General features: G+C 39.9%; 1 long non-coding RNA gene across 1 annotated transcript; it reads left to right on the top strand.

Annotated features, from left to right (window-relative positions):
- The first annotated feature begins 7693 nt into the window (after positions 1-7693).
- LOC138979992 (uncharacterized) lies at positions 7694-11211 on the top strand. Its single transcript, XR_011460203.1, has 4 exons — positions 7694-8600; positions 8918-8998; positions 10182-10228; positions 10976-11211. It is a non-coding gene; the product is annotated as an uncharacterized lncRNA (long non-coding RNA).
- The last annotated feature ends 1408 nt before the right edge of the window (positions 11212-12619 follow it).

The raw sequence follows: 12619 nt of genomic DNA, 5'->3' as shown, positions 1-12619 counted from the left end.
TGTGTGTGTGTGTGTGTGTTTGTGTGTGTGTGTAGAGCGATTCAGACGAAACTACTGGACCGATCTTTATGAAATTTGACATGAGACTTCCTGGGTATGATATCCCCAGACCGTTTTTTCATTTGTTTGATAAATGTCTTTGATGACGTCATATTCGGCTTTTCGTGAAAGTTGAGGCGGCACTGTCACGATCTCATGTTTCAACCAAATGGGTTGACATTTTGGTCAAGTAATCTTCGACGAAGCCCGGACTTCGGTAGTGCATTTTAGCTTGGTGGCTTAAACATAAATTAATGACTTTGGTCATTAAAAATCTTAAAATTGTAAAAAAAATATTTCTTTTATAAAACGATCCAAATTTACGTTCATTTTATTCTCCATTATTTTTTGATTCCAAAAACATAAAAATATGTTATATTTGGATTAAAAACAAGCTCTGAAAATTAAAAATATAAAAATTATTATCAAAATTAAATTTTCCAAATCAATTTAAAAACACTTTCATCTTATTCCTTGTCGGTTTCTGATTCCAAAAACATATAGATATGATATGTTTGGATTAAAAACACGCTCAGAAAGTTAAAACGAAGAGAGGTACAGAAAAGCGTGCTATCCTTCTCAGCGCAACTACTACCCCGCTCTTCTTGTCAATTTCACTGCCTTTACCATGAGCGGTGGACTGACGATGCTACGAGTATACGGTCTTGCTGAAAAATTGCATTGCGTTCAGTTTCATTCTGTGAGTTCGACAGCTACTTGACTAAATGTTGTATTGTCGCCTCACGCGACTTGTTATTATATTGACATACATGTACATTTCAATGTTCTATCATGCATTATGTATTCGTATAGGTAATGTTGTAATTAGTAATACTGTATGATTGCGATTGACAATTGTCCTTTTATTGTCTTTATTTTTATGTCTTAGTTTAGCAGGGACAGATTGTAAGACTAGGCGTGAGCCTAAAATCTCCATCCTTGAGTAATAAAGTTCGTTCGTTCGTTCGTTCGTTCGTTCGTTCTCTCTCTCTCTGTAAATGAAACAAATCTTTGGTAATAAGAAATGCAATAGTGACATCAAAGCTAAATTTGTCAATTTAATTCAGTATACACGAGTGACACAAAAACGATACAGCCATTTGAGGGTGGGGGTGTCTTTAAAATGGGGTTTCCATTGTAAAACAAACAGCAATTTGATAAATGATACATTTGTTTTCGAACCAAACAAGTCGGCTGAAATCATGTCAAAGCTAAATTCTTTAAATGCGAGCATTATACACAGAAGAGTACTCAAAAGAAGATTGTACAGCAAGCTTATTACAATCATGTCAGTGTCTGTATCTGTCAAACAAACCTGAAATCTTTCAGCCAAATTCTTCAATACAAGAATAAGTACATACACATGAGTAAACTTATATATTATGAACGATACATCAATCTCATCATTAAAACATGAGTATTTCAAACGAATCTGAATTGTTGAAGTCGATTGTCCTCCATACAATAAATATACAATTTAATTGAAAGTAAAACTAAAGAAAAAGCAGTGCAGGCAAAATGTTCCCACTGAAAACCGACTGAGAGAGAGAGAGAGAGAGAGAGAGAGAGAGAGAGAGAGAGAGAGAGAGAGAGAGAGAGAGAGAGAGAGAGAGAGAGAGAGAGAGAGAGAGAGAGAGAGAGAGAGAAGAGAGAGAATGACCTCCCGGTCAAAATCAGCTAGCCCCGGTCAAAACTGACAAGGCCAGTCAGTTTTGACCCCCTCTTCAAACTTCAAGAATAAGTACTTTAAGACCTTTTTAAACGAATTAAATGTAAATGTGGACAATATTCGTTTTAAAAGGTTTAAAGTACTCATTCTTGAAGTTTGAAGGGGGGGGGGGGGGGGGGGGGGGGGGGTTAAAACTGACTGGCCTAGTCAGTTCACGGGGATCCCAAACCATCATGGGGACACCTTTCAGCACATGCAAAATGTGGAAAAGCAGCTTTTCGTGTTCAGAGTGTTCAGGCAAGCTGTACCGTACTCACAAAACTGTTGAGATACATAGATGCATACATAAAACTCAGAGGCAAAAGAAACGCAAATGCTGCAGTGAAGATGGGTTACACATGAATTTTAATGTAAAATTAATTATTTCGGGTTAACAATAACAAGGTAACGAATTGACCGATACAAAAACCACACGGAAAAGTGTATTGGGATGAGAGCATGACGTGCCATGTTCCACTGAACACTGTTTGAAGACTGTTGAAAGTCAATAGTGTGTTGCTCCTCCCTTGGCGTTGATGACTGTGGCGCACCTCCGGTACATGGAGAGGACGAGGTGATTAATTTGCTGCTGAGGGACCTGAGCTCACAACTGGGTCACGGCAGCACGCAATTCTGCTGCTGTGCGGGGTCTCCGGGCAAGGGCATTAATCCTTCTTTGCATGATGTCCCAAAAGTGTTCGATTGGGTTGAGATCCGGAGATCGAGCAGGATGAGGCAGAAGGTTCACGCTGTTGTGACGCAGGAAGTCCTGGGTAGCACGTGCAGTATGGGGACGGGCATTGTCTTGCTGGAACAGGCAGTTCCGGTGCCTCTGGACAAATGGAACCACATAGGGACGCAGGACTTGATTGATGTAGCGGCCTGCATTGACACCATTCCTACGACCTTGGCCGACGTTCTGAAAGACGACAGGTCCCACTCGCTGGTTGACACCAATGGCGCCCCATTTCATGACGCTGGCACCTCCCCATCGATCATGATGCAGGATGTTATTGTTCGCAAAGCGCTGTCCAGGTCTTCGCCAGATCCGGACACGCCCATCGCCAGGTTCCAGGCAAAAGCGCTTCTCGTCCGAAAAAAGAACCCTCCGCCAGTCCCGATGGCGCCAGTGGGCATGCTTCTGGGCCCAGGCCAGACGATCCAGGCGATGCTGAGCTGTCAAGACAGGACGTCGAGGAGGACGTCGATTTACCAGGTTCTGCCCACCAAGGCGTCGGCGTACAATTCTGGCACTGACGGGTTGTCTATGCACCCCGAATGTGTTACGGGCTGTGTTGGCGGCAGTTTCGAATGCATATCGCTGGTGTTGATGGACAAGATGGGCGATCTTGTCGGGCTGTTGTTACCCGGGGTCTGCCACCTTCCTGGTAAGTCACAGGTACTGTTAGTGGCATGAAAACGTTGCTGCAGGCGATAAACCGTGGTGACATTTACTCCAAATGCCCTAGCAACTTGCTGAACTGATTGTCCGGCATCAAGTCTCCCGATCGCCTGTTGGCGCTGATCTGGTGATAGTCTCGGCATCGCGCCTGTGTCGCAGAAATGAATGTTGTAACAGTTGTGTGAGTACGGTACAGCTTGCCTGAACACTCTGAACACGAAAAGCTGCTTTTCCACATTTTGCATGTGCTAAAAGTTGTCCCCATGATGGTTTGGGATCCCCGTGAACAAGACCTCGCGTGTGACTCAGATAACAGCAAACACGGTTCTGACAAGATAAGACCCCTAAAACAACACGTGCAGAACATGCTAGTATCATGATTTTCTTTTTATTTCAAGTCTATAAAGGTTTAATTAACGCATCCTTTATTTGCGTTTCTTTTGCCTCCGAGTTTATATGCATACATTTCGTCATGTGAAGTCCTAATGTACTTATTCTTGAAGTTTGAAGGGAAGCGTCGAAACTTTTTATTTTGTAGACACAAAATGTTAACGTTTTTTGTACTTTAAAAAAAATTAAAACAAATTAATTTTGCAACAAATATTGTCCACAATTACATTCAATTCGTTTTAAAAGGTCTTAAAGTACTCATTCTTAAAGTTTGAAGGGCCTAGTCAGTTTTGATCGGGGGGTCATTCTGGGCTAGCTGATTTTGACATCCCCCCAAACCTTAGATATACGTAGTTGTATACATATATGCATAAATATTGTTTCTAAAGGTCTTAATGTACTCATTCTTAAAGTTGGGTCAAAATTGACTAGGGGGGGGGGGGGGGGGGTGTCAAAACTGACTAGCCTAGAATGACCTCCCGGTCAAAATAGGCTAGCCTAGAATAACCGGGAGGTCATTCTGGGCTAGCCCAGTTGTGTCAAAATAGGCTGCTACACCAGGTATACGGGAAAAGTTATGTTCAAAAAGCGAAGACACTCAGTAATGAATTTTACACAGGAATAACTGGTCAAACGGCTAAGACAAAAGCAGTACAGGAGGTCGACTGTTAAAAGTGCAAAATGTGTATTATTTATTTCGACCTTTGTGCACAATATTTTTGTGAAGAGGAAAGTACAACAAAAGGTAAGAATGCCAATTTGTTTTCTTGATAATGAACAGAGTAGCATGCAGTCAGGATCTAAAGCTCGTGATTTTGTTACCATTTGCATTGTGTGGTTAAAATGCGCCTTCAGCCTTGTGTGTATTTGTTTGTTTGCTGCTTTGTTCGTTTGGTTTGTTGTTAGTGTTATTGGGTTTGTAGTTTTGTGCGTAACGCAAAACGATATGAGCTGATACTACATAAGATTACCGTTGGGCTTTCTTGAAAAACACAATAAAAAAAAAAGTGTAATGATTCCAGAGAGAGTTTTGTGTGTATGTGTTGTTTTTGTTAGGTGTTTTTTTTTCGCTATAAAAAGTACCGGCAATTTAATTTTTATTTATACGTGTTGCGTTCATTAGGCCACACAATGAATGAATACATGAGTCCTTGATGATATTTTTGCGAGTGACTTGACATTTGTTTGTTTATGACGGTAATAAACGTTGAAAAACGATTTGAACTAATGTACAGTATAAGCTTTGCTTGGAAGCAGAACATTCTATGTGTGAAGAGGCTGCTTCTGACTGCTGTAGCACAGGCCACAGTGGGGTCTGTGTGGAAGTCAGAAGCAGCTATGGTGCGCTGGGCTTTTCTAGCTCCAGAACTGAGAAAAGAGCAGGAGTGTATTCTGGAAGCAGAACAAATTATACCTTTTTTGCACATTAAACAGTTGTTCAATTAAATTGATTACTAGTGTGCATGACCAGTGTTTCCTCTAAGTCAAGTGTGTAAAAATATGAGGGCTACAATCCTGTGTTTACTATTTTTTTTATAAGGGGTTGAAATCTTCAAGTGGCCATTTCTCAAAATGGTGGAAATCCAGTTAGATGGCTCTGCTTTTAACCCATCGTTGTGGTATAGATAGATTCACTTCTCCAGTTCTCAACTCTGCATTCGCCGATTCGGGGACGACGATTTCACGTTGTTCGGTTTCTAAGCTCCAGAGAAGTAAATAAAGAAGATACCAAAGGGAGATTTGCTACAATTTGATCTGCACAGCGTTTTTCCAATGTCCACGCGAGGAAGAGCTGTCGAAAGCGCAGTGTCGATCTGGCAGTCGTGATGCCCTAGTGTCTCCCACTCTGTGAACGTGTCACCTACTGTTAATCCGTTTTGTTTTAATTTCGTTTTATTTCAGCAGACACGGATGTCAAACACAGTGCTAGGCAGTTTGTTTGCTTGTTTGTTTGTTTGCTTAACGCCCAGCCGACCACGAAGGGCCATGTCAGGGCGGTGCTGCTTTGACATATAACGTGCGCCACACACAAGACAGAAGTCGCAGCACAGGCTTCATGTCTCACCCAGTCACATTATTCTGACACCGGACCAACCAGCCCTAGCACTAACCCCATAATGCTAGACGCCAGGCGGAGCAGCCACTAGATTGCCAATTTTAAAGTCTTAGGTATGACCCGGCCGGGGTTCGAACCCACGACCTCCCGATCACTGGGCGGACGCCTTACCACTTGTGCTAGGCAGTCACCTATAATGAAATGAGTTGATCTAAAATGCATGTAATGATTGAATGTCTTTGTTCTTGGTTAGATTTATGTGAATTTCAAGAATTGCAGTAGAGTCTCAAATTTACTCTGCCAGTATGAAACTGTCAACCATTTACTTGAACATGCAGATATAAGGAAACGGAATGAATCTGTTCCCAAAGTCAAAATGATCACGATTTTGCCTCAGATTCAAAACATGCACTGTCATGGTTTTGTCTGTACAATTTGGTAAGTCTTACCTTGCAACAACTTCTTTGAACTTGAAAGACAGTTTTTGAATGCTAGATCTGTATCGCGTTTCATTCCAGACTCGATCCTCTCTTTGATTGTACTGTTTGCTGTTTACGCACTATCATGTTTCGCTATGTAACGTTTGGTAAGCTTACCTTGCAACAGCTTCCTTGTCTTTGTTGGCATTTTCTTTCAAGGCAGAACAACGTAAGATTAGATTCTTTCGGACAGAAGGTGGAATGCGAGTTTTGAGACAACGACAGTCGTCGAAAGAAAGCTTGCTGTGGAATTTGTTTGTAAATAATGGTACATGTGATTCTGTATTTTTTCTGCGGTTAATGGTAATGGTTTCTCCTTTTCCTCTGTTTTTTTTTCCTCCTGAGTTAATCGTTATCACTAAAACAAGACCCTCAGATAGTACCTCCGTTGCTCCTTAATATGGACTGTGAATAGTGTGTCGGCTGTGTTGACCGTCAGAATTATTTTAAGAACCAGGCTGCTGCAGTCAGTTGACATGTTTGGCATATTGTAGGTAAAGTAGGTAAAGTGGCTTATATAACCTGACTATTCTGTTTCAAAACACTGTTTATATTTTTGTAGGTTGTAGTCGTCATAACTAATCGCATGTTGCCATTTGTTTCAGAAAGGAGGTTAACCTACAACAAGATCGACGCGGGATCATGCCAATACGTCCCAGTACCATTACGTCCCAGTACCATTACGTCCCAGTACCATTGCGTCCCAGTACCATTGCGTCCCAATACCATTGGGTCCCAGTACCATTGCGTCCCAGTACCATTAGGTCCCAATACAATTACGTGCCATTGCGTCCCCGTACCATTAAGTTCCAATACTAGTGAATTTAATTTTTGAGATGTTACTGTAGCAGTGTAGCGACACGTTCTGTAATAAAAGTGCGTTTTGTAATACATTTATTACAAATCGTGTTCGGATGACACAATTTTTATTACAAAACGCATTCAACACGATTTGTAATAAAAATTGTGTGGGCCGAACACGATTTGTAATAAATTTATTACAAAACGCACTTTTATTACAAAACGTGTCGGTACATAGCAGTATTTCACAAATAAAAATAAAATAAAAAGATGTGTACCGGTGATGTCGGACAAACATGTGGACGGACATTGACCAAAAAATTTATCGATAGGTTCCGGGTGCGTATCGCTAGCGCTACGTGTCATTTGTGCTACGTGTCATTTGTCCTACGTGTCATTTGTGCTACGTGCCGCTATCGCTACGTTGATTAGTGCTACAAATAATTTGTCGATAAGTCGCTATCATTCGTTCATTATCACTACGTGTCGACAGCACTACATCTTTTAGCGCTACGTGTCATTATCGCTACGTGTCAATACCACTACTTACTGACGACTCTCTCTTTCTCATTTTTGGCTCACGTAAGTGTAGCCTATGCGATGCTAACTTTTGTCTGTCTGTGCGTGCGTGCGTGCGTGCGTGCGTGCGTGCGTATGTATGTATGTCTGTGGTAGAAACTTTAACATTTGAAGACGTCACATTATGACGTAAGAGGGTTAGACGTCACGCAAAGGAATTACTGAAAGTCTCGGTCATTGTCATTTTGAGCTGGCCGAGACTAGTTGGCAGTCGTGGATATTCACGACTTTCTTCCGTGACCTTTCGGATTTCATGGGGGCTGCCATTTTGTTCTCATCTCCTCAGTGTGTTCCGGTCTGAAACCGGTTTAAAACACCACTAGGCGGAAACCCCAAAACAATGACGGCCGCCTTTTTCGAAATAACATTTTCAGAGATTGTACACAAAAACAACGCCCGAACGGAAAGACAGAATGTGTCTTTCGCTAGATTGCAAGTCAGGCTTTTCACTTTTCCGATGAAGACAACCGCTGAGAGTGAAGAAACGACGCTGTTCGACTTCAAAATCTCCAGTCGCAGACGACCTTCGCTTTCGCGGCAGTACAGTCTATAGGCAGGTGCAATGTTACTCATTTTGATCAGCTCGTTTACGTATATTTTTTGCATTCAGATCAATTAGAATGATTGGAATCAAAGCAGGAATAACTTCGGCATGCAAATGCATTTATTTGGCGAAATCAGTACAGCAGTAAGCTAGATTTTTTCCCTTCAGTTTGTTTGCGTGACTGAATTTTGTCTTCAAGAATGTACCACTTGCTTGATTTTGATTGTTTGTTCAGCTCATTGGCACGAAATGCATCTTGCAAAATATCAATTTGTTGAATGAAAACGGAATAAGTGACGTTCTAACATTTATCTGCTTGCAAAAACAATCGCAAGGATAGATCTATCTGCTTCATTGACAGACAGATTTTCATTGAATTTAAAAAGCATGACTCGGTTTGCAGGCTCTCCGATTAGATCTATCTAGTGTTTGTGTTCTTAGATTTATTGGCCATGTGGGCTGTTTACGATCATAACACAGTGTTGGTTTGTGCTGGTGCAATCTGCAGATCAAAGGGGATTGACCACATGGTGATGCAGTGATCAATGCAACTTGTGTTCACCACTCAATGCCTTCTACCAATCTCAATGGCAAAACGAAAGGTACAGTAACATGCTTGTGATTTCACATTATGTAATGTCTCTGGCGATCAACATAGTTTTTAACTCTAGTCTAACTGATCATGCTTATTACTATTAGTATTCAATTACATACGATATATTCACCGCCCCAGCTCCACCCTCACCCCATAGCACTGCCAATCAGCCTCTACACTACAGTCCAACAACTACACCTCTAAAAGCCCCCCCCCCCCCCTACCCTCCGTGCAACATATGGTCATAGGGAGTGCTCTAATTGTTCCAGAACATACCCGACCACACTCATACACAGGGTACTGACAAAGGAACTTTTTTTTCAGTCTCCATCAGGGCTGTCACCTAATATATGCAGACAGGTGTAACGGACGTTTTAGCAGCCACTGTACCACACATGTCATAAGGTAAATATAGGTATGTTAGTATATTTACAAACTGTTCACTCTGTTGGTTTTTCTTGCAGCATTTATTCAGAAACTCTGTAAATTGTGGCAATTACATATGCAGACGTTCAACTTATTATTGAAGAAATAGAATCAAAATTGGTTTATTAAGTATTTCAATTTTGATCATGTGATCAGAGAAACAGTTTCTTGAACAGCTAAGCTACAAGTGAAGTACAAGGACAACAACATAAACAGGTGACTGGAGACTCAGGCATTGGGTTTTTTTTAAAATATGCACAGCAATGTTTACTCAGTACTGGGGGGGGGGGGGGGTGGATTTAAAGTGTTCTTTTGGCTTCCAGAGAGGTGCTACGCCTGTTAAGATGGAAATGAAATAGAATAGTTGATGGTAAGGGTTATCACAAAACAGCAAGGATAATGTTGCATGCCTGTATTTTCAGTTTGAGTTTAAAAACAAATTAAATACTAGTTTTCTGATTAGCTATAATTCACGTGAGAATATTATAAGATGCTACCTTTTTTTATTTTTTTTTATAAGATTAGCTCATTGAGTCTGACAGGAACATAATTGAGGAATGCTTATAATTTCTTGGCCAGCTAAAAAAAAATTAAAACCCTTGAAATGAAGTTTACGCAGGTTAGATGTGAGGATATCTTAATTGGGATAATGCATTTACCAGTAATTACAACGAGAGATTTACTTAGAAAAACTGAAGTCATTCATAAACAATAATTATGATTACAATCACAGAGTAAGGGGAAACATGGCCTTTGGTCTGGAACAGTAGCTGGAATGGTCTACTTGTCAAACCTGCCTGAATGTGCTTTTTTATTTTTGTATACCTAGTGTGAACGACGTTTAGGTATTTGCAGACTAATTATTGTATTGCTGTTGTTTGTTTGTGAGTTATGTTATGGTGTGTCCTAAATTGGTCGGAATTTGTTGTGTAACAGTATGTTCTCATTTGTAATTTGTTTCTCCATGACCCCAGAGGAACAGACTTCATATTAAAACCTTGAGACCCTGAAAATACTTGCATACTAAATTTTTATTTTTTTATTGGGGATAGGCAAGCTCTTGAATTCTTCAAGCCTTGAGAAACTTTCCAGTCTGATATACATGTACCAGAAAAAAGTGTGATCCTAACAATAACATGAATACTTAATTCAATGTGTGCAGGAGCTACTTCGGCAGACCCATATGGCTAGTATCACAATGCAGGGAAGGTGAGTTCATTGATCTATGTTTTTTTCCACCTTTTCTGTGTTTGATGTCAGTCGTGATTACCCAATGAGAACTTCAAAACATGTTGCTGACATGCGAAAACCCAACCATCACATCTGATGTAGTTGTGTAGCCCTTCTAGAGGATAGAACATCTAATTTCGTGATAGCATAGCAATGTTGTGTACCTGACTAAATCTCTGCACATCACAGTGAAGTCTTACTTTATGATCATATGATTCAATAACCCCCCCCCCCCCCCCCTCCCCCCGACTAAACAACGAAGAGCAGGCACTACACACTCACATAACTACCAACTCCACAATGTCATTTCAGAATCAAGCAATCAGGAGAATGAAAGGATTCACCAGTGCTCCGCCACTCGGTTGGATAGCCATCACTATGCACAACAAAATCCATTATTGAGGGTTTCTTGGTCGTTTCTGAAGCTAGGGCTTGGAAGCTTCACATACAAATATTCCTAAGAAAAATCCTTGTCCTTGAGTAAGATTCCCAGTGAATGGGGCCGAAAACAACAAAAATGAATACTATTTTTTTTTTAAATCAAAACATTGTTCAATTTGTTATCTTACTCATTGTGAAAGTCTGACCAAATCTGCGACATTGAGGCAAACAAGTTGGGGTGGGCCTTTAACTAAATACTCTGAAACCAGCAGCTGCTTTAAGTAATTGTATGTGTGTTGTCATTATGTACTGCTTGCACTAAATGCATTTTCTTTATCTCCTCAGAATCGAGCCACCCAGAGAAAGACCATTGACATGCAGGGCGCATAGTAAAACATATAGAATTATGGCGTGCAAGTCGGTCGACAGGTGCCAGCCATTATCATCATAACAAGCAATGCAGATCATAGTTCCTTATGTTTTATGTTGTGCACAAGTCCCTAGATCTGCTTTAATTTTAATGTAGAATTTCATTATCAGATAATTTGAAACATTTTGTTTAATTAAATTGTAAATACGTCCAAGTCATTTTGCAGCGTTTTTATATTTAGTCAAGTTTTGACTAAATATTTTAACGTAGAGGGGGGAATCGAGACGAGGGTCGTGGTGTATGTGTGTGTGTGTGTGTGTGTGTGTGTGTGTGTGTGTGTGTGTGTGTGTGTGTGTGTGTCTGTCTGTCTCTGTGTGTGTGTAGAGCGATTCAGACCAAACTACTGGACCGATCTTTATGAAATTTTACATGAGAGTTCCTGGGATTGATATCCCCGAACGTTTTTTTCATTTTTTTGATAAATGTCTTTGATGACGTCATATCCGGCTTTTCGTGAAAGTTGAGGCGGCACTGTCACGCTCTCATTTTTCAACCAAATTGGTTGAAATTTTGGTCAAGTAATCTTCGACGAAGCCCGGACTTCGGTATTGCATTTCAGCTTGGTGGCTTAAAAATTAATTAATGACTTTGGTCATTAAAAATCGGAAAATTGTAAAAAAAAATGTTTTTATATAAAACGATTCAAATTTACGTTCATCTTATTCTCCATCATTTGCTGATTCCAAAAACATATAAATATGTTATATTTGGATTAAAAACAAGCTCTGAAAATTAAATATATAAAAATTATTATCAAAATTAAATTGTCGACATCAATTTAAAAACACTTTCATCTTATTCCTTGTCGGTTCCTGATTCCCAAAACATATAGATATGATATGTTTGGATTAAAAACACGCTCAGAAAGTTAAAACAAAGAGAGGTACAGAAAAGCGTGCTATCCTTCTTAGCGCAACTACTACCCCGCTCTTCTTGTCAATTTCACTGCCTTTGCCATGAGCGGTGGACTGACGATGCTACGAGTATATATATACGGTCTTGCTGAAAAATGGCATTGCGTTCAGTTTCATTCTGTGAGTTCGACAGGTACTTGACTAAATATTGTATTTTCGCCTTACGCGACTTGTTTCTTTATTGTTCTTCTATATACCCTTAAAACTAACACATAGTAAAAACAAGAAATGTTTGTTCAAGGGAGATCATCTAAAGCTTTTTTTTTTAAATCTGTAAAATTGCATAGTGACATCCTCCAAAAATAAAATGTCTTAAGAATAAAGGTATCTACACGGGTTGTCTACCTATTTCTTGATAGCTTTGCTTTTAAGTATAACTTTTTTTCTCAGAATATTTTTTTTAATAAGTTTTATTCAAGGGAGGCAATAAAAAATATTTACAAAAATGTGTCCAATTGTGTGCTTACAAATATTAACATTTCTTGTAGCCCCAAGAAGTGTGTTTTGTCTTGTAACTATTGTGATTTGAGAGCTTTAGTACTGAATGCTTTGCATCCTGGTGTGAATAGCATTGTAAAGCTTGCCTCTTGCTAATTTAGAGCAGTAGAATAGAAAGCAGCCTACTCCACAATCTTCTTTCATATT

The sequence above is a fragment of the Littorina saxatilis genome, linkage group LG11 (assembly GCF_037325665.1).
Source record: "Littorina saxatilis isolate snail1 linkage group LG11, US_GU_Lsax_2.0, whole genome shotgun sequence".
NCBI lineage: Eukaryota > Metazoa > Mollusca > Gastropoda > Littorinimorpha > Littorinidae > Littorina > Littorina saxatilis.
The sequence above is the reverse complement of the archived record's forward strand: the minus strand, read 5'-3'. Positions and strand labels throughout refer to the sequence as shown.